The sequence below is a fragment of the Hordeum vulgare genome, chromosome 2H, assembly GCF_904849725.1.
Source record: "Hordeum vulgare subsp. vulgare chromosome 2H, MorexV3_pseudomolecules_assembly, whole genome shotgun sequence".
NCBI lineage: Eukaryota > Viridiplantae > Streptophyta > Magnoliopsida > Poales > Poaceae > Hordeum > Hordeum vulgare.
This window is the reverse complement of record NC_058519.1, coordinates 48,532,741-48,558,414: the sequence shown is the minus strand read 5'-3', so window position 1 is coordinate 48,558,414 and position 25,674 is coordinate 48,532,741. Positions and strand designations below refer to the sequence as shown.

The 25,674-nt window shown below is 45.8% G+C and overlaps 1 pseudogene across 1 annotated transcript; it reads left to right on the top strand.

The window, feature by feature from the left end:
• Positions 1-4,574: 4,574 nt before the first annotated feature.
• LOC123424801 lies at positions 4,575-7,733 on the top strand (annotated as a pseudogene). Its single transcript, XR_006621737.1, has 8 exons — positions 4,575-4,945; positions 5,113-5,266; positions 5,360-5,510; positions 5,595-5,743; positions 6,615-6,715; positions 6,791-6,948; positions 7,048-7,162; positions 7,249-7,733. The product of XR_006621737.1 is annotated as a signal recognition particle 54 kDa protein 3-like (transcript).
• The last annotated feature ends 17,941 nt before the right edge of the window (positions 7,734-25,674 follow it).

Here is a 25,674-nt window from a genome sequence, read left to right as displayed (position 1 = left end):
AATAAACTGACACTATGTGCGTACTAGATAGTTGATTCTAAAGTAGCATCACTTATAAAAATCACCTATGCAAAGATAAAAATAACGTTAGTTCAATTTCTATATACTGATTTTATTATTTCATATGCACTTATGTGATGTGTTTGGATTTATCTAGTGCAGATATCAGTCTTTCAAATCAAAACTTCTGCACGAAATTGCACATATAAATCTACCTAAGATGGTGTTTATTACAAAGAGTCTAACTTAATTTAATATCAGCAGTGATCTATTTATACATTATACATGCTATTTGTTTGCAGTGTGGACTTTGCTCATCCAAATTGAGAATTTTGTTTTTCCAACATATTTTATGATATTTCAACCTAATATGCAATATTATGGTTATTAGTAGTACTAGCAAAAGGGCCCGTGCGTTGCAACGGGAGAAAAAATACCACACGCTTTTAATCTTTTTATAATCATTTTGATTTATTAAAATAATAGCAAAAGGACCCGTGCGTTGCAACGGAAAAAAATACCACACGCTTTTAATCTTTCTATAATCATTTTGATTTATTAAATTAATAAGCTAACTAACTAATGTAGTCAGTCCTATCCTATTTTGTTGAGAAATCAACCCGTGCATTGTTAATTCCACCATGATGAAAAAATTGAGCGGGACAAGCAAAGCAAAACAAAGAGGCTACGTGAATTGATCAATGGACTGTTATCTTATTTCACTCATGGGGTAGAGAATGTGGGATCAGATGACAAACCGAAGGTGGTGTTCCATTCTCTGTCTCTACAACAATACAATCTTACATTCAATACATTCATTCATCAGCAAACAAATCCCCACAAAACAAAATTTCTTGCGGGTGCTTGGCACACGGTTGGAGGCATGGGGAGGGGATCTCACCAGATGATGAGTTCCTGCCGGAGGAGGGGATACGATGAGGGGAGCAACGGTTAGGCGCCTCTATCTGGCCATAAGGAGTCGCCGTTGCCGCGCCATAACCTCGGAGTTCCCCGTGTGAGCCATGGAGGCCTGCCTCCACCTACAAGTACTTCGCTCCGCCGCGCCTTATCCGCGCGTCGCCGCCGTTCTGCATCGAGCAGAAGCATCATCCCCAGTCACTGTAGCTGTCGCGTTGATTTGATCCAGAAGCTGTGCTCGAGCGCCGAAACGGGGACAGCAAGCGGGCAGAGGTACGACCGCGGAGGCGGGTGGGTTGAGATCGACAACAGTGGTGGTTGAGGTCGACCGCGGCGACGAGTGGTGTGGCAGCGGCCTGGGCACAGGCCAGGGTGGACCAGGGTCAACGCGATGCGCTCGAGCGCCGCAACGGGGGCAGTGAGCGGGGAGAGGTACGACCGTGGAGGCGGGTGGGTTGAGATCGGCAGCGGTGGAAGTTGAGGTCGTCCACGGCAGCGAGTGGTGTGGCGGCGCCCTGGGCACAGGCCAGGGTGTCCCATGGTCGACGGGAGGAGGCGATACGTACGGGTATAATTTTTGCAGCGAATCTTTTTTCCTTTTGCGTTGCAGATAAATGATGGAGGGCAGGTTGAATAACAAAAATTATAGTTTTTTTTATAAAAATGTCGCGGTGGTTTTTCGACGGAAGCAATAGCCGCTTTATTATTAGGTATAGATAAGCTAAATAACTAATATAGTCAGTCCTATCCTATTTTGTTGAGAAATCAACCCGTCCATTATTAATTCCACCATGATGAGAAATTGAGTGGCACAAGCAAAGAAAAACAAAGAGGCTATGTGAATTGATCAATGGACTGTTATCTTATTTCACTCATGGGGTAGAGAATGTGGGATCAGATGACAAACTGAAGGTGGTGTTCCATTCTCTGTCTCTACAACAATACAATCTTACATTTAATACATTCATTCCTCAGCAAACAAATCCCCACAAAACAAAATTTCTTGCCGGTGCTTGACACACGGTTGGAGGCATGGGGAGGGGATCTCACCAGATGATGAGTTCCTGCTGGAGGAGGAGATACGGTGAGGGGAGCAAGGGTTAGGCGCCTCTATCTGGCCATAAGGAGTCGCCGTTGCCGCGTCATAACCTCGGAGTTCCCCGTGTAAGCCATGGAGGCCCGCCTCCACCTGCAAGTACTTCACTCCGTCGTGCCTTATCCGCGCGCCGCCGCCGTTCTGCATCGAACAGACGCATCATCCCCAGTCACTGTAGCTGTCGCGTTGATTTGATCCAAAAGCTGTGCTCGAGCGCCAAAACGGGGGCATCAAGCGGGCAGAGGTACGGACGCCGAGACGGGTGGGTTGAGATCGACAACGGTGGTGGTTGAGGTCGGCCGCGGCGGCGAGTGGTGTGGCAGCGGCATGGGCACAGGCCAGGGTGGACCAGGGTTGACGCGATGCGCTCGAGCGCCGCAACGGGGCAGTGAGCGGGGAGAGGTACGGACGCGGAGGCGGGTGGGTTGAGATCAGCAGCGGTGGCGATTGAGGTCGGCCGCGGCGGCGAGTGGTGTGCCGGCGGCCTGGGCACAGGCCAGGGTGGCCCAGGGTCGACGGGAGGAGACGATGCGTACGGGTATAATTTTGCTGCGAATCGTTTTTTTCCTTTTGCGTTGCAGATAAATGATCGAGCGCGGGTTGAATAACAAAAATTAGAGGGTTTTTTATAAAAATGCTACGGTGAGTTTTCCGACGGAAACAATAGCCGGTTTATTACTAGGTATATGTATAGACTAGCAAAAGGGCCCGTGCGTTGCAACGGGAGAAAAAAAATACCACATGCTTTTAATTGTTTTACTAAAATAATAAGTTAACTAACTATTGTAGTCAGTCCTATCCTATTTTGTTGAGAAATTAACCCGCCCATTGTTAATTCCACCATGATGAGAAATTGAGCGCGACAAGCAAAGCAAAACAAGGAAGCTACGTGAATTGATCAATAGACTGTTATCTTATTTCACTCATGGGGTAGAGAATGTGGGATCAGATGACAAACTGAAGGTGGTGTTCCATTCTCTGTCTCTACAACAATACAATCTTACATTCAATACATTCATTCATCAGCAAACAAATCCCCACAAAACAAAATTTCTTGCCGGTGCTTGGCACACGGTTGGAGGCATGGGGAGGGGATCTCACCAGATGATGAGTTCCTGCCGGAGGAGGGGATACGATGAGGGGAGCAAGGTTTGGCGCCTCTATCTGGCCATAAGGAGTCGCCGTCGACGCGCCATAACCTTGGAGTTCCCCGTGTGAGCCATGGAGGCCCGCCTCCACCTGCAAGTACTTCGCTCCGCCGCGCCTTATTCGCGCGCCGCCGCCGTTCTGCATCGAGCAGACGCATCATCCCCAGTCACTGTAGTTGTCGCCTTGATTTGATCTAGAAGCTGTGCTCGAGCGCCGAAACGGGGGCAGCAAGCGGGCAGAGGTACGGCCGCGGAGGCGGGTGGGATGAGATCGACAACAGTGGTGGTTGAGATCGGACGCGGCAGCGAGTGGTGTGGCAGCGGCCTAGGCACATGCCAGGCTGGACCAGGGTCGACGCGATGTGCTCGAGCGCCGCAATAGGGGCAGTGAGTGGGGAGAGGTACGATCGCGGAGGCGGATGGGTTGAGATCGGCAACGGTGGCGATTGAGGTCGACCGCGACGACGAATGGTGTGGCGGCGGCTATATGTGTTGGTTGTGATGTACGTACCAGTGCATAGCTCTCAGGTGGGCGTTTGGGACGCGTGTAAGAGAGAAATCATCCTGCCTGATTTTGCGGACGTGCATACGCATGATAGCGGGCGAGCGTCATGCATCTATGTTTACCTGACAATGACGAACTGCAGGCGAGCGTCATGCATCTATGTTTACCTGAGAATGACGAACTGCAAGAAAACATGGAGCACGTCTTACGCACAAAAAAAGGAGTCGTGTTATATTTCAGGCCGGCCTTCATGTTCTCCGCGAGATCATTGAGCATCATGACCTGCTAATGACGCCGGTCAGCGGGACAGATGGATGTGTACGCAGGTGGTCGCCGGATAGCTGCGTACGTAGGGAGTCCCCACGACTTAGCGTCAGCCAACTGCACGTCTTGTAGTTTGTGAGTCCTCGTATTCTCTGCTAGAGTGCTGATTATTATATGAAGGGCATGATGACCTGTTAATGGCGCCAATCATCGATGGTCACTCGGCTACCTAGCTCATATGCAGAAGGGTCTTCGTCACCAATCGCCAGGCTCTGTACCGATGAATATTATATATTTTTTATAGCGAATCGTTTTTTTCCTTTTACGTTGCAGATAAATGATGGAGCGGGAGTTGAATAATAAAAATTACATTGGGCTTTTTTTATAAAAATGTTGCGGTGGGTTTTCCGACGGAAGCAATAGCCGCTTTATTATTAGGGGTATATATATATAGATATAGATCTCGATATAGATATAGATATAGATATAGATATAGATAGTTTAATGTTTTGGGGCCCTTGTCCTCTCGGGGAACGAGTCGTGTAGCGACTTCCGTTCGGATTGCGTCCATCATAAAAGTCCGGTATTTTCATTGTCGACTCCCGTTTTCACGACACACGACCTATGGATCGTCGGAACCCTAATCCTTCTTCGTCGAGCTAGGGCACGGCCGGCCGGCCAGGATGGTGCTCGCGGAGCTGGGCGGGAGCATCTCCCGCGCGCTGGCGCGGATGAGCAGCGCGACGGTGGTCGACGAGAGCGTGCTCCGGGAGTGCCTCAACGAGATCGCGCGGGCGCTCATGCAGTCCGACGTCCGGTTCAAGACGGTCTGCGACCTGCAGGCCAACATCAGGAAGACCGTCAACCTCGAGGCCCTCGCCGCCGGCACCAACAAGCGCCGCATTATAGAGACCTCCGTCGGGAAGGAGCTCTGCAAGATGCTGGATACCGGGAAGCCCGCCTTCGTCCCCAAGAAGGGCAAGCCCAACGTCGTCATGTTCGTCGGATTGCAAGGTCAGAATTTCTCGCTGACAAACGGACCCCGCTTGCCTGTTCCCTTCTGCTTCTCCGTTTTTTGTGTTCTACACCTATTTCTGAATTTCAATCTCCAGTTACAAATTTACAATAATGCAACATTGATGTTCGATAATACATGAATCTATGACTATATATGCTTGTAGGCTCTGGAAAAACAACCACCTGTACCAAGTACGCGCATTATCATCAGCGCAAGGGATTTAAGCCGTCGCTGGTTTGCGCCGACACGTTCAGAGCCGGTGCTTTTGATCAGTAGAAGCAGAACGCAACCAAGGCCAAGATACCTTTTTACGGAAGGTACTCTAGCTACATTGACAGATTTATTTACTTATAGGTTAAAAGCTTCTCCCCAAATTTTGTTCTAAATGAAATCAACGTCTTACTTTGCAGCTACATGGAGTCAGATCCTGTCAAGATTGCTGTTGAGGGCCTGGAAAAGTTCAGGCAAGAGAAATCTGATCTCATTATCATCGACACGAGTGGGCGCCATATGCAGGAGGCTGCACTCTTCGAGGAGATGCGCCAAGTTGCTGAAGCAACGGTATCTACACTGCCATGGTCTTGCATTGTTACTGTTATCCTCTAGTATTGAGATTTTGACTGGCCTTTTATGCTTCTTCCACAGAAACCAGACCTGGTGATATTTGTAATGGATGACAGCATTGGTCAGGCTGCCTTTGATCAGGCACAGGCATTCAAACAGAGTGCTTCCTTTGGTGCTGTGATTGTCACGAAATTGGATGGTCATGCGAAGGCAGGCGGTGCACTGAGCGCGTAAGTATTTCTCTTTATTTTCTCGCTCCTCCTTGCGCTATTCGTGTTACTACTTACTAGTTCACTTATTATTTTAGTTCGATAGGAAAATGGCACTTGATTTAGGTTTACTAGCAAAAGGGCCCATGCGTTGCAAGGAGAGAAAGAAATACCACACGCTTTTAATTTATAAAAAATGGTCTATAATCTGAGAATTTGTAGTTACGACACAAATAAAGATAGTCTTATCCTACAAAAATGCAGTTCAAAATTTCACAGGTCTTCTATTTTAACACGGCTTGCATGTAGATTTAATACGTATAAAGAATCAGTCAAGTGACCTTCAGTTTCATCTCTAATCCTGATTTTGTTGACGTGTTCATCCCCAATCCGAATGAGTACCGGTATGAAAGAAAGACGAATAATGACTTATTTATTAAGATTGCACCCTAGATAGTATTTTTATTAAACGTTTAACAGATAAAATAATATCATATTTAAATTCTACATATTTTTCTAATTAAATTCTATATATAATATGTTAAATTTGGAGTTGCGGTTTAAAAGATATGAGTATTTTAAAAAACATTTAATATATACTACGAGTTTAATGTCATAAACAGTAAGGGCTTTTTTTGTAAAATCACCTTGGCGGGTTTTCCGACGGAAGCGATAGCCTCTTTATTATTAGGTAAAGATTTCTTTGTGCACGACTGAATATATGCTTAATGTCTGTGAAACAGTTCAGACTATTATTGCTACGCTGTATTCTCAAATCCTGATTTAGTTTCATTATTGTGTGTTTTACAAGTTGGGCAATATATCTATTGACAGAGTATAAGCACTTTAGGAATACAAACCATTTTTTTACACCCTTGCTTCTTGTTTCCAGGGTTGCAGCTACGAAAAGCCCGGTGATATTCATTGGAACTAGAGAACACATTGATGATTTTGACGTTTTTAACGTGGAACCATTCGTCGCCCGTCTGCTAGGTTAGTAACTACATTCAGTATAGTTAATAACTTGGCGATTCTTCTTTCTAGTTTACCTAACGATGGTTTTGGCAGGTAGAGGAGACTTGCCTGGCTTAATCGACAAGATGGAGAGTATTGTGCCTGCTGATCAACAATCTGACCTTGTGGCAAAGCTGTCTAAAGGAGCCTTCACTCTCAGACTTCTGTATGAGCAATTCCAGAATCTCCTGAAAATGGGACCAATGAGCCAGGTATATTTGTCATGTTAACATCTGATTAACTTTCATACTGTACTTCTGTGATAGCATTGCTTAAGCCTGCATTTTCTTATTTATTTATTTATCTTGCAGATCTTCTCCATGCTGCCTGGGTTTAGCTCGGAGTTGTTGCCAAAAGGACAGGAGAAACAAAGCAAAGAAAAGTTCAAGCGGTACATGACAATTATGGACTCCATGACACCTGCAGGTGAGTAAATCTCTTTTGTGTGTAGCAACAAAAATACTGCATGAGCGATCTTCTGAAACGTACCCCACCGCTGATCAACTTTGCAGAGCTCGACAGCATGAACCCGAAGCTGATGACCGAGTCGCGAATCATCCGGGTCGCTCGAGGGTCCGGCAGGAAAGTCAAGGACGTGATGGAGATGTTGGAAGAGTACAAGCGACTAGCCAAGATGTGGAGCAAGCTGAATGTGTCGAAATTGATACCGCCGAATGGAAAGATGAGTGCTCAGGCCATCCAGAAGATGCTCAAAGTCATGCCGCCACAAGTGGTGCAGCAGATGGGGGGCAAAAGTGGCTTGGAGGCTCTCCTGAAACAATTGGGCGGAGGCAAGGACACGAGCAAAATGCTTGCTGGCATGAGGGGTGGTGCTTAGTCTTGCAAATGTAGGTGGTGCGCTTGCTGCGTTGTAGAATTTCTCTCCTCACAAGAAGATACTGCAGTATATGTTTTCCTAACTCCCCATTGTACTTAAATTTCTCTGGAACTGACGTGTAGACAATCAAATTCACTGAGTGTGGATTTTGTGACTTTATTATCTGGTTTACGTGGGCTTCTGGGGAGTTTGAAACCCCAAAGTTAAAAAAAATTAATTCCAAACTCCGTGACTTCTTGTCTTATAAATAATAAGAAGGAAAGGTGCTCTCTCCCCCTATCTTCCGGTGGCACCCGAGCGCCGTGGGGCAACCATGGCAACGACGGTCTACACCAACAACTTTGCTGCCGTCATCACCAACTCTCTTCCCTTCTATTCAGCGGTGTAGAATATCTTTTTTCCGTTGTAATCTCTACTTAAACATGATGCTTAATGCTATATATTATTATCAGTTGATCTCTGGCTATCCTATAATGTTTAGGTAGATTTATTGTCCCATGGGTTAACCGACAATCATGATTGGTTTGATTTGTATGTTTTATTTTGGTACTGTCCTAAGGTGCCTTCCGTGTCGCGCACACATGGAGATTTCCTGTTGAAAGGTGTTGCAATACATTCATTACTCATTTATAGTGGGCGGCTAGACTCATAGAAGCGTACATTCGAGTAAGGGGTCGTTGCGTATGTGACTATCGAAAAAGGTTTTCGCCCCGCTTTATATATAAAGCAAACCACCAGACCAAGAGCACAAGCATAAGACCAAATTCACACACACCCACACACCCAAGGTGCATACGGGGGTAAAGGGGACTTGAAGTATTAATGCTATGGTTGGGTTTACCTTAATGATACTAGCAAAAGGGCCCGTGCGTTGCAACGGGAGAAAAAAATACCACACGCTTTTAATCTTTTTATAATCATTTTAATTTATTAAAATAATAAGCTAACTAACTAATGTAGTCAGTCCTATCCTATTTTGTTGAGAAATCAACCCGTCCATTGTTAATTTCACCATGATGAGAAATTGAGCGGGACAAGCAAAGCAAAACAAAGAGGCTACGTGAATTGATCAATGGACTGTTATCTTATTTCACTCATGGGGTAGAGAATGTGGGATCAGATGACAAAGTGAAGGTGGTGTTCCATTCTCTCTCTCTACAACAATGCAATCTTACATTCAATACATTCATTCATCAGCAAACAAATTCCCACAAAACAAAATTTCTTGCCGGTGCTTGGCACACGGTTGGAGGCATGGGGAGGGGATCTCACCAGATGATGAGTTCCTGCCGGAGGAGGGGATACGATGAGGGGAGCAAGGGTTAGGCGCCTCTATCTGGCCATAAGGAGTCGTCGTTGCCGCACCATAACCTCGGAGTTCCCCGTGTGAGCCATGGAGGCCCGCCTCCACCTGCAAGTACTTCGCTCTGCCGCGCCTTATCCGCGCGCCGCCGCTGTTCTGCATCGAGCAGACGCATCATCCCAAGTCGTTGTAGCTGTCACGTTGATCTGATTCAGAAGCTGTGCTCGAGCGCCGAAACGGGGGCAGCAAGCGGGCAGAGGTACGACTGCGGAGGCGGGTGGGTTTAGATCGACAGCAGTGGTGGTTGAGGTCGGCCGCGGCGGCGAGTGGTGTGGCAGCGGCCTGGGCACAGGCTAGGGTGGACCAGGGTCGACGCGATGCGCTCGAGCGCCGCAACGGGGGCAGTGAGCGGGGAGAGGTACAGACGCGGAGGGGGGTGGGTTCAGATCGGCAGCGGTGGCGGTTGATGTCGGCCACGGCGGCGAGTGGTGTGGCGGCGGCCTGGGCACAGGCCAGGGTGGCCCAGGGTCGACGGGAGGAGGCGATGCGTACGGGTATAATTTTTGCAGCGAATCGTTTTTTCCTTTTGCGTTGCAGATAAATGATGGAGCGCGGGTTGAATAACAAAAATTACACCGGCTTTTTTGTAAAAATATTGTGGTGGGTTTTCCGACGGAAGCAATAGCCGCTTTATTATTAGGTATATACGAGTGTCTAACGAGTGTGGAAAAGTGGTGGTAGGAGTTGCGGAATTGTCCCTAAGCAATTGACTACGTTACTAGATCGATAGCAAGTATCATGTGGGAGAGGCCTCTGCTAGCATGTCATCCCTTACTTGGAATTCTATGCACTTAGGATTGGAACTATTAGCAAGCATCCGCAACTACTAACGTTCATTAAGGTAAAACCCAACCATAGCAATAAGATATATTGGTCCCCTTCAATCCCATATGCATCAATTTCTATGCTAGGTTTGAAGCTTCTGTCACTCTAGCCTGCTAATACATAGTCCTATCAACATACAACTAACCCTATGATGTGATCCACGCGCGCGATCATATGATGGGCACCAAAGTACAGCAACATAACCACAAGCAAATTAAACCAATCATAGCAATTCATCAATCACCGATAGGACAATGATAATCTACTCAAACATCATAGGATAGCAACACATCATTGGATAATAATATGTAGCATAAAGCACCATGTTCAAGTAGAGGGTACAGCGGGTTGCGGGAGAGTGAACCGCTGAATATAGATGGGGGAAGATGATGGAGATGTTGGTGAAGATGACGGAGGTGTTGGTGTAGATCACCGTCACACGATGATGTCCCGGGCGGCGTTCCCGCGCCGCCGGAGAGAGGGGGAGAGAGCCCCCTTCTTCTTCTTCTTCCTTGACCTCCTCCCTAGATGGGAGAAGGGTTTCCCCTCTGGTCCATGGTCTCCATGGCGGCGGAGGGGCCAGAGCCCCTCCGAGATTGGATCTCTCTCTCTGTGTGTCCTTCTGTTTCTGCGCTCCCAGATTCTGCGTTTCACCGTTTCTTAAATTCCTGGAGATCCGTAACTTCGATTTGGCTAAAATTTTAACACGATTTTCTTCCGGATATTATCATTCTTGTGGCGAGAGAATGGATCCAACCGCCTTAAGGAGTGGCCACAAGCCTGCCTGACGCGGGCCCACCCCCTGGCCGCGGCGACAAGGCTTGTGGGCACTCCGTGCATCGCCTCGCGTTGATTCTTCTTCCCAAAAATCATAAATATTCCAAAAAAAATTCCCGTAAGTTTTTATTACGTTTGGACTTCGTTTGGTATGGATATTCTGCGAAACAAAAAACATACAATAAACAGGAACCGGCACCGTGCGTTGCTACTGATTGTTATCCAAACCATGAATTATAACTCGTGCATTGCAACAGTTTTATAAAAATAATTATAGTTAGTTTACCAATTATTGTTTACATATTGCAAAAATAAAAAAACAACTTACCAATCAAGTTGATTAATGCTAACAAATATATGCCACTTCCACCAATTATAGTAAATGTGTCCGTGCTTTGCTATGGGTTAAATATTGACCATGTCGACCACTCATACACGTCCACGTGGCAACCTATATATTTCTTCCATATTCAGCTACATCTAACAATATTCAAATTGTGCAAAGTGCAATCAACATGGAGTTTAATCCCTCGTCGGGTGTTGAACCAGATCTTAAAATTTCCCCAACACCACACTTTTCGTTTGCGCAAGAGATAATGCAATAAGGTAAAGGTTGTTGTACACCGATTGAGCAATATTTTTATGACATACTCATATAAAATAACATAGCACATTTATATAGATAGTGGATATTCCTCAAATCATGACTCATTACTTATTACTTATTAAAAGAAATTAACCAAGAAGTCTAAAGACCGCAATTTAAAACCCCTCTTTTGACTTAAGAGCTTGTGCTTGAAAATTGTATCAAAGTTTTCTTGTCCTTCACGTCATATTTTTGTAGAAGCTCTTGTTGACATGCAATCTTTGTTCCGATTAGCTGAGATTTTTAAGTAAAGATTAACCAAAGATGAATGGATAAATTGAGTATCACACTTAGAGACAACAAATGTACATTTCATGAAGTTAAGCAATAGTATGAGTAGATCCGTAGAAGAGATTTTTTTCCATTAATATTGTGGCAGGAATTACGCAAGCTAATAAAGGTTTCATTAATTTGTGGCGGGAATTATGCAGGCGAGACCTCGATCTTCTCGGACTTGTACACACGCGAGAGGAGCACAGGCTGTTCGGGCCCGTCGTCGTTGCGTTCGGCGGCGAGGCGGGGTGCCGGGGTGAGGAGGAACTCGTCCTCGCCACACGAGGGCCTGGGGCGGCCGCCTCCGCTGGCGCCGACGCTGCTCGAGATGGCGTGGCTGGGCTGCTTGGCCTTCTTCTTTCCCTTGTGGGAGCTGGGCCTGGTTCAGACGCAGTTGCCACCCTTCTTCTTGGAGTTCTTGGTCGGCGGGGCCGGGGGCGCGAGGGTCATGTGCTTCCTGGCGGCGCCCGATGGGTCGTTGATCCCGTCGTCCTCGCCGTCATCCACGGCCACCACGTAGAGCGGGGCGACGGCAGAAACGTCGGCATTGGAGGCGGTGGCGGCGCCGGAGAAGGGGGTCTCCGGATCCGCGGCGGAGGCGGGGGTGTCTGGTAGGTTGGGGGTCCTGGTGGTGGCTTCGGGGGTCGGGACGTCGGTGGGCGGCAGGAGCAGGTCGGAATCGGAGGGCGGCAGCATCGCGGGCGAGGGAGGGGCGGCGTCGGCCATCGGGGGAGGAGGAGCAGTCGGGAGCTCGGGATTGGGAGGCGAATCGAGGTCGAGGGTTTGGGTGTGATTTGTGTGGCGAGGGTTTCGATTTTGCCTGGGTTTTATTGGGGTTCAGGGGGGTCCCGAGCAGGAGCGCGGCGCCAAAGCTTCCGATTCTGGTTCATGCTGCAGTCCGGGGATGGCGATGAGTTCACATATCATCGGCGGCAGCGCGATCGCGAGGAGCAATAGCAACGCCCAAGACCGGAGGCATGGAGCACCCCGCACGCACAGGCCTGCGCCCTGGGCTCGTCGTCGTTGCCATATGCCTGCCTTTTTTTTGCAACATAGAGAGCTTTATTCATACGAAGGCGTTCTCCTCACAATCAGCCAATAGGCTCGTCAACAGGAAGCCTGGCCGGCAGTAGCCTGGAGTGCGGCGACGGGGACGACTGCGGTGCGAGCATCGTGTGAGACGGGTTCATGTCGTTTCGGTTTAATTACCTAAAACACAGGGACTTTTTTTTTTAAACGGCAGCGGTGAGTTTTCCGACGAAAGCAATAGCCTCTTTATTATTAGGTAAAGATTTAGTAGCTGCGACCTGTTGATAGAGGTCCAATCATAAGTTCATATGATCCAATTACGGAAAGTATGTTAGCATATGCCTCTCCCTCGTATAAAACTGCAATAACGATTATTGATCTACTTATCGGTTGCCTAAGGACAAATCCTTCTTTTGTGTTATAAAAATCTTTCTACTAAATAACCAACTTAATTAATCTTTATCTAAACAACACCTAATTTTTATTTACTTCTTCTTTATTTTCTTGCAAAACTATCTATTACACCTACTAAGTACTTCTAGTTTTATTCCCGCAAAATATTTTCATACTTGTTCTAAGTAAAGTAAGCGATAGCTAGAGTTGTATCAGTGGTCGATAGAACTTAGGAGAATATTAATTCTACCTTTAGCTCTTCGTTGGGTTCGACACTTTTACTTATCAAAAAAGGCTACAAACGACCCACTATACTTGTGGGTTATAGTCTCCCACGCCTAGGCCACTTGCGGGACGGGCTTTAATGCTCTCAACCACGACACAATACTTGATGCATTCTTGTTGGATGAACCCCATCTATTTTGGATGGAATTGATGTCACGGGTGCTCGCAAATGTGTAGGGGGCAAACTTCCTTCTTTCATGAAAGGTTTTGTGTACTCTCTTCCAAAAGAAGTTTTCTTTTTTCTCGGCACTGATCTTGGCATCTTGGACTATCTTCATCCAACTCCCGCAAATCAAAGTGTCCTCTTTTTCGTTGTATGACCCGGTGTGAATGCTCTTCCCCCTTCTTTTTCCATCATCTCTTCGGGTGAGCTCATCGATGAAGACCAATGGCCCTTCCGCAATGTCGACCTCTTCTTCCTCACCGTCGCAATAGATGGCTTCATCATCCTCATGCCAAGAGTTGCCATGGTCGGCCTATTATTCTTCGTCCACGCCATATTGGCCGCGACCATCTTGACTCTTTGTCTCCTCAGGATCGAAAGCATGGCCTTCATTGAAATTGTTGTCTTGGTCGTCCACATGGAAAGCCTGCCCATTGCCCTCGTAGATGACATCTTGCATGAACTGGGTGTAATTGGGGTCCTCAGGCGGTAACGTCTGGGTTTGCATTCTGTCGAACAGCTTGCGTGCGTCAAAAGTTGTGGCCGTAGGAATGGATCGGGCCTGCTTCGAGGGCATCATATCCGACGACTGGCCATCCACATGCGTGACGTTGAGGTTGATGATTGGCGGGATGGAGGGGGTGGCCGGCGCGATCACGATGCCGTTAGGTAACGTTGAGAACCGGGTCTGGCTGTGCAGCCGTGATGTGGAGAACACGGGCATCTCCGCGGTTACAGAGGAGGCCGAGACTGGTAATGTGAAGGTCGAACGGTCGGCGAGCCTTTGCTCGCCACGACCATTACGACAACAAAGAGAATGCCTGACAATGGTCAGTAATACCCAAGCATCATGAGGGTGTTCGTCGTAGCTGCCTGCACGGATTTGTCGATGAGCTCATCGTTCTTGTCGACGTCAGCCTTATACTAAATGGCTTTCTTCTTTGTCGCGACCTCGATGGTGTAGTCGACCACATTCTTCTTCTCCTTTGCGGTGTTTTACCGTCCCCTTCCGCCCTACTTGGTCGATTCATGGCCGAGGTCCTTCTTTACGGCGGCGGCAGTCGAGTCGCTGGGTTTCTTTGGGGGCATGGCATATGAAGGAGAGGGGGTGCGCGAGGATTTTGGGGGGGGGGAGGGAAAATGAGGGTGTTTGTGTTCCCAACGGACGGGTTCAAGGGAGGACAAGGGCACACGCCCCACCCATCCACGCGATGTCCATTTTTGCACAAACGCGGCCCAAATTTGTGTCGGGGAATGGGCGAAAGCAGACAGAAAACGAATAAATATCCGTTTTCCCCCGTGCGTTAGGCCGGTTATGTCCGTTTGCCTCAAACGGACGCGGCTGGACCATTTGAGGTCGTGTGTTGGAGTTGACCTTATAGATTTGTCATAGCCTGGCTTATTAGGGATGATAGGCTACTCATATCAATAAGGAATTCCTTCTTTTCCGGGAGCCCATTCGAACAGAACTCACAGGTTAAGCGTGCTCGGCTTGGAGTAGTTCTAGGATGGGTGACCGACCGAGAAGTTCATCCCGGATGCGCATGAGTGAGGACAAAGTGCGCAGAAAAGACTAGTATTGATATGTGGGGCCAGTCTAGATCCCGCCAGGAGTAACAACCGCCGGCGGGTGTGTCCGGGGCGTTACAAGATTGCTACATGGAAAAGTGTGTTTGGACCATGGTTGATGAAGAGCTAGTCCAACATATATCTCCCTAAGTTTTAAGGCCTTACATTCAACTGAGGTCTCTAATTTAAAACTGGTCATCGTTTTTGACCGGGTCAATGATTTAAGGGCTCTCTGTTCAATTCTTTTAGCATCTAATACGCCATGCTCCCTAATTTTAGGGCCCTTCCATTCAATTTAGGTCTTCAATTTGAAATTGATTCGCCGATTTTGATCACATTAATGATTTAAGGGGCTCTATTTTTAATTCTTTTATCTTCTATCTAATACACTATGTTGCTTAATTTTGGAGCTCTCCCGTTTAATTGTGGTGTTTGTTGGTTCTCGATTTGGACTAAATGAACGATTTACAGTTCAGTTGAGCTATTAATTTTGGATTTGATTCACGATTTTGACTGGATCAACAACTTCTCAAATTAATCGGAAGCAACAATTTTATAGAAACACATCAGTACCATAGACCCTCTCACCACCTAACAACGAAACCCTAACATGTACACTCTAGCACTAATACAATACGTACGTCCATCGATGCAAAAAACTTTTTCACGTATGGGTTTAATAACAGACAAAATATCTCACAGCCAAAACACACACAAAAACATTGTATTATAAAAAAGAAAACACGCTTCACTTTCTTCCCCAAGTGCGAAACCAATTTTGATCATTATGAAATCTCAATAACATAGACGACGCAACAACACACGTCTAATCCTTCTAGTGTGGTAACAATTAGAACTGAAGATGCTCTAAACGAATGTAGAACAGTTCATCAAAGCCATAGTTACTCTCTAGTCAATATGATGAGTTCGAAGAAAGGCCATACACGAGCAACAATTTCAATCGTTGTAGGCCCGACCCGACGACGTGTCACACGAACCTTCCACCGTAAGCCTGAGCGAGCCGAGCTGCCACCCCAGCCGCCGCAGGGGAACGTGTTCATTTTTTCGTTCAGTGTTTTCTCTCATCGTTAAAATTTTGATGCAGTGTAAATGTCATGTTTTACAAATTGATGGTTTTCTGAGAGCGTAAAGTGATGGTCATGTGCATCTTACTATCTTCACAGCGCTGTAATACATGATGAAATTCAAACAAGGCTAGTAGCCAAACAATAAGAAAACTTTGTAAAACACTTCACGGAGAGAACGATGGCCGAGTCACGCAAAAAAATTCCGCAAAAAAGAAAGGAGACTGTTACGCGTCCACCGGCGGATGTTTAGTAAACATCCACCATCTCGATGGCCGTCTGATCTACATGCACAGCCGTCCGACCCGTGCTCGGGGCTTCGGCCGACACCCAGTGATCCTGAAACGACGGTCGAGTTGTAGAAATAATCACTTTGTTGTAAAAATAAACTTTGGATCCATTAATTTCTGAAACAAAGGCGAGTTCCAAAAACAATCGCTTTGTTGCAGAATTTTTTTCCTTCGCCTTTCTGCAACAGCGGCCGTGTTGCAGGAACAATTCCTAAAACAACGAACGGGTTGCAGAAATAATTTCTCCAACTCCTGAAACAACAGCCGCGTTGCAGAAAAACTGGAGAGGGATGATTGGCTGCAAGGTTAGAGGAGAGGGAGGGGAAGCATAGGGGAAGAGACACGAAGTGACAGCTACGAGCGAGGGCTGACCCAGAACAAGGCGGGGCGAGCCGGCACAGCGACGGACGGCCATGGGGCGCAGCGTGAGCCTCCTGGAGGCGAGCGAGGCGAGGAGCAGCGCGGCGGCGGTGATGCCCTGGCAGGTAGGCGACGAAAACAAAAAGGATTGAAATGAATGATTGTATAAAACTAGTAAGCATGCACGTGCAACGCACGTCTCAAAAAAATGGGTTCATATGGTATCATAGTAAAATAATTTCTGATTTTTTCAGACGATACAAAATGTTATTATGTCACTCAAATTATATTTTCAAAATTGTGACATATTTGTGATCCAACACACGTATCATAATCTATAGTAAAACATATTTGAGTTTTTTTATCGAGCAATCTATTGGTGTCTTATATAAAACAATATGAGAACGTGCGTAACATATGATCCAGAAACATGTCTCCGCACAAAATTCAAGATCACATAATAATTGTATTATAATTGTTACAGAAATATATTTTAAAAACCAGGACTAAGCACGTCTTGATGGTCCATCTTTTGAAGCAATGAAAGTCCATCTATAGATGTGATCTATGATGCTTCCTTCAATGTATGGGATATTGTTTTGAGATTCATTTTCTTCATACTTTAAAATATGCACCAAAAATTGCTTCCTCAGTTCAAAACAATCCTACATATGCATTAGACAACATTATTATAACAAGTTTGTATGTGTAATGTGTATACAAATAAGCATGGTGTAAATACTCACGTGAGGTATAGGAAAATATAGCTTTCCATCGCACAATGAGTGTATGTATTTAAAAACCAAATACCCTGACAAGGCACTGCATGTATGAAATAAACACATAATGTGCGTTGAATGAATGAAATATTTTCAACAGTAACCAGTAGGTGTACCTCTTGTTTCCTCAAAACTTATATACAATAAGACCGGGGATGAGTGAACACTTCTGGTAACCAAACTATAGCATTCCCGAGATGGCCACCGCCATGGCTTGCTGACAAGCTTCACCATCTCGCTTCCCCAAACCTCCTGACCAAAGTGATCCTTAGATCAGAAGAGCTATGACACGCGCCTCCCATTGCTACCACCTTTAGTTTGGGTGAGGTCTCATGTCCGTCTCCTGGTCTTGTTTCAATGTTATGACCAAAACATATCATCTTCACTTCAAGTTGATGCCATCTCTAAAATTATCTATGGGATTCTTCAGAATTTCAAATCTAGTCATGACTTGGTATGAGCATCATATGGTATTCTCTGAGATGGCAATTTCAGTAGAGACACTTATGAACAAACATGATAAATTACCTTCTCTACAAACCAACCCAAAATATTTCTCCAACTCCACAATGGATATCGCTGGTACTCCATTGGTAACCTCACCCAAGATAATTGAATAGTAAAATTACTTCCAAGTAGCTGAGAACTGAAACATTGGATAGAAATAATGAATAATATATATGGATTCAGGTACTCCAAAATAATATATGGATTTAATTACACATGATCATTCAAGCTAGCTTTCTAGAGATTGTTTTGAAAATCATTATTCAAAGCAGTACAAAGAATTGTATATTTTTTAACAAAACACATGATGTGCGACATTCAATACAAACTTTGACCATATACTTTAAGCATGTTCAAGGTATATTTGTCCAGATATGAGATTTACATTCATGATTATAAACTAAAACCTACTATCATGCTTTAACACAACTCATCAGAAGGATGACTACAACACCTGGATCATGGATAATTAGGAGCTTGATGACGTACACACATAGTGCTGGTAGGGTTATTGTTCATGCACATCTTTGGCGGCCGAAGAGACAAGAGGCCTCCAGCACCGGCGTGGCTCCGTGAGGCCATCACATGTGACATTTGCTGCTGCTGGAATGCGATCCTAGCGACAAAGGATCTGTGGGTAGGAGGGGGCGGTGATGCCATACCTACGTTGATACCTCACAAACCAAAAATTACATGTTATTGCAACATATGAAAACATAATGAAGGAAAGAGGAACATAAAAAAAATATAAGATGCAAATTGAAATCAAATTTTCATCAACAATTGTAAGAAAGCGGGCGACACCGAGTGACTGAAACATGTGCCGATTGATCTCGATGCAAAATAAATAATGATCAATGTAATTGACTGTCAGATATCGAGTTTCATGAATATGGAAATATTTTTGTCAGCTGATTTGAGAAATAACAAATAACATAATTACAAGCGTCATTTTTGTGCCGTAATTTACAATAAAATTGGCTTAGAAATGATTGATTACATAAGCTAGTATGTCATAACTGAACACATGAATAGTATAGTGCTCAATGTTGACAACAACCGTCAAAATCACAACCCTCGCCAGCCAGCCTTACCAATGGCAAGGTATATATTGCAGACTTTCATATTGGGAAGAAGCATCAAAATATCATCAAAACATTGAACTGCAAGCTATCTTGATGGCTTAGCTAAAAAGAGAAGAAACGTAGAAGTAGTGCTTCACCTGAATAAGCAGTTGAAAGTCTGAAAGATGTGATGAACGGTGAACGAAAAATTATCTCCATCGTCTAGCACACCATCGCCTGTTGGAATTAAACACGACATATTTTCCAGTCCATCCTACTTTCATTAGGTCCTAAAGTGTTGCAATATAGATATGCACGTACCTCAAAGTGTTTCGTGTGTGTGTTGGCTACAGCACATCTAGCCGGAATAGTTCATGACAGCCAACGATCTGTCTTTGTGTAGGAAATGATAGCATTTGTTGCAACAGAGTTTCTACCTGAAGATATTGTTAGAACATGTTCCACAAAATTTGTCTCATGAGTATTGTTAGAACCACTATGTGGATAATAAAGGCAGATAACATACTTGTTCAAGTAAACATCTCCAGTATATCCAAATCATTGTACAAATATGATAAATTATTCGTGGACCAGCACATATGGATGAAGTTTCTTCCGGCCTAAAAATCACACCTCTGCGTTCAAGCCAAAAATCATCTTTGATGAAATACTATCCCTTGCATCCTAAATTCCCAAAGGATTAAAATTACAATTAAAGATAACAAGTTGGCATTGCGAAAAAGTGGTATGAGATGTTTATGTCATGTACGTGAATGGATGTTACGATAGCAACAACACCATATGCTGGACTACAGATTTTGTAGGTTTTCTAAGCATATGATATCATCAGCATAAATTGCACACAATAATATTAGTATTCTTGCTTTCGAATTTGTATCAGCAATGTAGAGAGAAAACAAGAAATTCATACGTTTTAAGAACCATAAGCATAGGTACTCAAAATATGATGTGAATGTTGTCATGGCTACAGAACCATCATCCACATTCATAGGTTCATTGACACATGTGGAGCATCCGTGTAAATCTGACTCATTTGGTCGTTGAAGCGAAAAAACATGGGACTGTGAATCAACAATGGACAAAAAGCATCACCTTTTAAATACATTAATACACAAAAATAAATGCTAAGATGCTTTGAAAATTTCATCATCAGGGTTTAAAACCACAGTAACTCATGCTTAGATTGGCAGCAAAGTTTTTTCAAAACCATAGTAATCCGAAAATTCAGCATGCCGGCAGAACTTCCCGAAGAAGTCTATTTGATATTTTTCCCAATGCACGCGAGTTGGTACAGCTCGAGGCTCAACTATAGGACATGTCTTTCTTCTCCTTGGCAAGATGTGTGGTCTCTAAAAGTGTATCATATTTGCATCCAAAACAGAGTGAATTGAATCCCTACCACTGGGCTCTTTATTTTTCAACAATATGGAAAAAGAATCACATCCCAATCTACATCTCAACCTGCATTACCATCGCAATGTCATACTGTCAAAAAACACAAAAAAAACAAGGTTAAAAATAGCTGGCGAAGCACACTCATATTAGCATATGCTGCTCAACCTTGTGTATATGTACTATAGCTCTATTGTCCTTGCTAGCTTAATGTTGCGGATGATCTTTTTGAAAGAACCAAATATATAGACATGCATCCATGAGAATTTACATTTCAACCTCCATTAGCATCGCTGTGTGATACTATAAAAAACACAGAAAAATGGCACGGTTCCTATTTGCCCTAGTTGCCACTTAATTAGTTAACTAACCATAAACTCATATTACCATATAGGAATACTCCTCAACTCTGTGTATAATACCTAATTTTTGCCTCATGCAAATAATTTGAAACGTCACTCTTCATAAATAAACATTCTTTTTAAAACAAATATCACACATCTTTGCATCAATTATATAATCTCTTACCCAAATGCACACTTCTCCCATGCATAGTGCCCAAACAATTATAATGTCTTGTAAATAAATTTCAGTATGTGAGCAAACTCACCAGGCTGGCTTCGACCCATGAAAGCAAAAAATGCATCTCTATGCAAATTTTTAGGAAAAAATATATCAGGGGATGAACACATTTCTTACAACACATGTTGATATACTAATGGTACTATGTCACTATAGCACATGACTCGATGCATTTATTAGCTAGTAACATGAGAAGCACAAGCATGCATGCTTTCCGGCCAAAATATCTGTAGATGTCTGCATAAATTGGGAACCAAAAAATAGTAGGAACTATTCAAATAGACATGCTTTAGTAAGAGCTTTAGATGTATGATATAACTCTATTAGATTCAAATCCAATGACAAGACATGTGATAATTGAGGAAATGAAACGAACCCCAATTCTGCTTCTGGATATTCTCATGAGTGTTTTGGCAGGTTGCAACTTGCAAGTGTGCGAGACCACGCTAAAGAAAAAATTCCATTGAATACTGACATGTTGATAGCTTACAATTATGCAGATCCAAACCTTTATATTAGTTGACTTGTATAACAACCAGATTTAGGGCTCCTATTTTCAGTTGCCAGAGGATGATTTAAATTGCAAAACAATTCTTGAGACGGTAGACCATATGTGAAGGGAAACTTTTCGAGCGTATCCATTCGGCGGCAACGACGAACCTGGGTACAACAGAACATCATATGCCTCTTATTCCTTTTGTGTGCTTCATCAGCCCCTACATAAAAAATTCAATCGTGAGCCCGTTAAGGCATTTCCACAAGCACTTGCCAATCGCTGACTGACTAAAAAGTTACAAACTGATGCATGGTAAGGTGGCCGAGGCCTCCGCTGCCTGCTTGTTGACATTAGAGGGAGTATCGAAGGAGAGCTCGGTGCTTTCCCTTACCAATGGCCAGTGAAGAACAAGGATTTGGCTAACTAGGGAAGTTCCCTAGGTGGTACGCAGACGGTTAGGCTCAAATGCAACGATCCGGTGTATTGCAGTCCATAGATGTCGCCCATGACAAAAGGTGGCTCACGGTAGTATTTATTCAGTATACGTATGCAGGACAGCCAGCAATCCAGCAACGCCGGCGACCGCAATGGCAGTCAGCAGCAGGTGTCGGGGGCGTGCTGCTCTTGGTCGACCAACGTCCGGGGTGCTCACCGCAACGTTGCGGTCGGTGCCCTGCGCCTCGCCCCTATCCTTGGCGGTGCAGGGCGAGCGAAGCGGCGATGGCCGTGCGAGGCGCGCGGAGCAGGGCGAGCGGAGCGGCGATGGGCGTGCGGGGCATGCGAAGCGGCGCGAGCGGAGCGGCGACAGTCGTGCGCGGGGTGGGGGCGTCGGCGAGCCGGGCAAGTGGAGCGGCGGCGGCCGTGTGCAGGGCGGGGGCGAGCGGGGCGAGAAGAGATGCGGTCATCCTCCGCTGGTGATGGCGACGCTGCTCGCGGCAACAGTTCGCGGCGGCGGAGGAGGCGGGGGCGGAGGCGTACGGGGAGGGGAAGGGGGAGGCGGAGGCGGACGGGGAGGGGCAGGCGGGCGGAGGCGGAGGCGACGGCGATGGTGCAGGACAGGGCGGGTGGCTGCGACGTATGGTGTGAGGAGGACGTGTTAGTTGCCGTTAATTGTGGCTAAATTTCTGTAGTTGATTGGCTCGTTTTTTTTTGAGGGGAGGTGCAACAGTTGAATCTATTTTTATTTGCTCGCTGTAAGGAGGTGGAGCATGGTCAGCCTTTGATGAATTTGGTAACTGCACACCGTCGTGGTGCATGGATGGTGGAAGGCCGTTAGATTGCAATTTGTTGACTAATTGTGTGGTGGTGACTGGTGTTTGTTTTTTTTGGGTGTAATAGCTGTGTGTAAGAGCATTGCCAACAGTACGCCCAATGGATATGGGGGCATCATCTTTCAAGTAGAACGTCCTGCTCAACAGGTCGATGGTTCATCCACCCAGATCCCTGTGTGCCAGTATGCTCTCTGTCGCTTTGACCACAGCTGCATTGGACCTGTGAAACAATTCATTATTGGACATGCTGGTTTTAGTTTTTGAGGGCCGTAGGTCCCGAGCACTGATTGTAAGCCGTGGGAGCATATCAGGAAGCTGACTCCACCGTCTGGAGAGGACCTTGGTTTTCACAGAATGCGACGACTCGCTGCTGATGGCTTGCAGACGCGGTAGTGACGCGCGCTGACTTGCAGTGGGAGAGGAAGAATCTGTTGGAGAACGTCGCATGGGAAACAAAAATTTTCCTACGCGCACGAAGACCTATCATGGTGATGTCCATCTACGAGAGGGGATGAGTGATCTACGTACCCTTGTAGATCGTACAGCAGAAGCGTTAGAGAACGCGGTTGATGTAGTGGAAGTCCTCACGTCCCTCGATCCGCCCCGCGAACAATCCCGCGATCAGTCCCACGATCTAGTACCGAACGGACGGCACCTCCGCGTTCAGCACACGTACAGCTCGACGATGATCTCGGCCTTCTTGATCCAGCAAGAGAGACGGAGAGGTAGAAGAGTTCTCCGGCAGCGTGACGGCGCTCCGGAGGTTGGTGATGATCTCGTCTCAGCAGGGCTCCGCCCGAGCTCCGCAGAAACGCGATCTAGAGGAAAAACTATGGAGGTATGTGGTCGGGCAGCCGTGAGAAAGTCGTCTCAAATCTGCCTAAAAGCCCCATATATATAGGAGGAGGGAGGGGGACCTTGCCTTGGGGTCCAAGGGACTCCCAAGGGGTCGGCCGAGCCAAGGGGGGGAGGACTCCCCCCCCCCAAACCGAGTTGGACTTGGTTTGGTGGGAGGAGTCCCCCTCCCTTCCCACTTCTTCCCTCCTTTTTTTTTCTTTTCCTTTGATTTTCTTATCTTGGCGCATAGGCCTCCTTGGGGCTGTCCCACCAGCCCACTAAGGGCTGGTGTGTCTCCCCAAAGCCTATGGGCTTCCCCGGGATGGGTTGCCCCCCCCCCCCCCCCGGTGAACTCCCGGAACCCATTCGTCATTCCCGGTACATTCCCGGTAACTCCGAAAACCTTCCGGTAATCAAATGAGGTCATCCTATATATCAATCTTCGTTTCCGGACTATTCCGGAAACCCTCGTGACGTCCGTGATCTCATTCGGGACTCCGAACAACATTCGGTAACCAACCATATAACTCAAATACGCATAAAACAACGTCGAACCTTAAGTGTGCAGACCCTGCGGGTTCGAGAACTATGTAGACATGACCCGAGAGACTCCTCGGTCAATATCCAATAGCGGGACCTGGATGCCCATATTGGATCCTACATATTCTACGAAGATCTTATCGTTTGAACCTCAGTGCCAAGGATTCGTATAATCCCGTATGTCATTCCCTTTGTCCTTCGGTATGTTACTTGCCCGAGATTCGATCGTCAGTATCCGCATACCTATTTCAATCTCGTTTACCGGCAAGTCTCTTTACTCGTTCCGTAATACAAGATCCCGCAACTTACACTAAGTTACATTGCTTGCAAGGCTTGTGTGTGATGTTGTATTACCGAGTGGGCCCCGAGATACCTCTCCGTCACACGGAGTGACAAATCCCAGTCTTGATCCATACTAACTCAACTAACACCTTTGGAGATACCTGTAGAGCATCTTTATAGTCACCCAGTTACGTTGCGACGTTTGATACACACAAAGCATTCCTCCGGTGTCAGTGAGTTATATGATCTCATGGTCATAGGAATAAATACTTGACACGCAGAAAACAGTAGCAACAAAATGACACGATCAACATGCTACGTCTATTAGTTTGGGTCTAGTCCATCACGTGATTCTCCTAATGACGTGATCCAGTTATCAAGCAACAACACCTTGTTCATAATCAGAAGACACTGGCTATCATCGATCAACTGGCTAGCCAACTAGAGGCATGCTAGGGACGGTGTTTTGTCTATGTATCCACACATGTAAATGAGTCTTCATTCAATACAATTGTAGCATGGATAATAAACTATTATCTTGATACAGGAATTATAATAATAACTATACATTTATTATTGCCTCTAGGGCATAATTCCAACAGTCTCCCACTTGCACTAGAGTCAATAATCCAGCCCTCACATCACCATGTGAATTACATTGTAATAAATCTAACACCCATACAGTTCTGGTGTCGATCATGTTTTGGCCGTGGAAGAGGTTTAGTCAGTGGGTCTACTACATTCAGATCCGTGTGCACTTTGCATATATTTACGTCCTCTTCCTCGACGTAGTCGCGGATGAGGTTGAAGCGTCGTTTGATGTGTCTGGTCTTCTTGTGAAACCTTGGTTCCTTTGCCAGGGCAATGGCACCAGTGTTGTCACAGAACAAGGTTATAGGATCCAGTGCACTTGGCACCACTCCAAGATCCGTCATGAACTGCTTCATCCAGACACCCTCCTTAGCCGCCTCCGAGGCAGCCATGTACTCTGCTTCACATGTAGAATCTGCTACGACGCTTTGCTTGGAACTGCACCAGCTTACTGCACCCCCATTAAGAATAAATACGTATCCGGTTTGCGATTTAGAGTCGTCCGGATCTGTGTCAAAGCTTGCATCAACGTAACCTTTTACGGCGAGCTCTTCGTCACCTCCATACACGAGAAACATCTCCTTAGTCCTTTTCAGGTACTTCAGGATATTCTTGACCGCTGTCCAGTGATCCACTCCTGGATTACTCTGGAACCTGCCTGCCATACTTATGGCCAGGCT